Source organism: Centroberyx gerrardi, chromosome 16 (assembly GCF_048128805.1).
Source record: "Centroberyx gerrardi isolate f3 chromosome 16, fCenGer3.hap1.cur.20231027, whole genome shotgun sequence".
Lineage (NCBI taxonomy): Eukaryota > Metazoa > Chordata > Actinopteri > Beryciformes > Berycidae > Centroberyx > Centroberyx gerrardi.
Genome location: NC_136012.1, coordinates 7461459 through 7462620, shown reverse-complemented (window position 1 = coordinate 7462620; position 1162 = coordinate 7461459). Strand labels below are relative to the sequence as shown.

Below are 1162 nucleotides of genomic sequence, written 5' to 3'. Positions count from 1 at the left end.
CGGATCAACACATCCATGTGCGCACACACTCCCTCCCTCTCTCATTCACACACACACACATATAAAGACAAAGCACGCAGCTCTGACTCAACGCCAACATGCAAATGAGTCCGGGCTTTGCCTCTGCCTCCGTTCACATGCGGAGAAAAGAAAGACAGGGAGAGGAGGAGAGGGAGACGTGTGCGTCGCATACTGAGAGAAAAGTTTGAAAAGTCCCTCAGTCTGAGCAAACAGAGCCCATTTCACACTGACAGAGGAGACTGTGAGAGATGGATGAACTCGGACGGGCCGCAGAATAGCAATCGCAACAAAGCAGGACAGAGAAAGAAAGAGAGAGAGAGAGAGAGAGAGAGAGAGAGAGAGAGAGAGAAAGAGAAAAGTAAAGAGTGGACTTACTCAGTGTGTGGCCAGCCGGTGCAGCATCTCCCGGCTAACTGGTGTGTGAGTTTCACCGCCTCTGTGGCTGTGGTATGATGAATGTGTGTGACGTGAGAGCATGTAAGAGTGTGTGTGTGTGTGTGTGTGTGGGCGACAGCAGCCTGAGTCGTCAGCAGTGGTGGAATGCAGGCATTGCTCTGCCCCGCTGCCTTTGTACTGGATATAGGAGTGGGACGGACTGACATCACAGCATTCCTCCTTTTCTTTCCTCCTTCCTCCTCCTCTTCTCCTCTCACTGACACTCCTCTTCTCCTCTCCTCTCTTCTCTTCTTTCCTCTTCTCCCAATTACAAATTCAGTTTCATTACACTTTATTGGCTTGTGTTGCCAAGGCAATGAAATTAATTGGTGAAATGGGATTACATAACAAATTCCCCCCCTCCATACAGCCTATCCATCGCTATAAATAAATTCACAGCCTGGCTGTTTCACATCTTTTCCCTTGTGACATTTAGTTCAGAACAAAGAACATTTCATTTCCCCTGACAGGATCTTTAACCTCTCTGTATCCAGCCACATGGGAAATGTGGACATCCGAACAAAAAGCAGGAATTCGGGAGTGATTCTCGGACCAGTTTGTGTTTGCTATGGCAGAGAAGGAGTGAATCACTCTGTTTTTAATTTTGTCTGACCGACAGCGACTGCACAGCTCGGTTTCGGGGGGGAACAGAGCTGGAGTCGCTGCCCCACCCTCACAGAAATCGATTAGCTTTGCTTTCAGTGGA

The 1162-nt window shown here is 48.7% G+C and overlaps 1 protein-coding gene across 2 annotated transcripts in view; it reads right to left on the bottom strand.

Annotated features, from left to right (window-relative positions):
- LOC139933146 (uncharacterized) overlaps positions 1-544 on the bottom strand; it is a 10422-nt gene extending 9878 nt beyond the window's left edge. For both annotated transcript variants that reach the window (XM_078289116.1, XM_071927187.2), the window contains exon 1: positions 397-544. The gene's annotated coding sequence lies outside the window, so the exon portion shown is untranslated. The remainder of the gene's footprint in view (positions 1-396) is intronic.
- Between the last annotated feature and the right edge of the window lie 618 nt (positions 545-1162).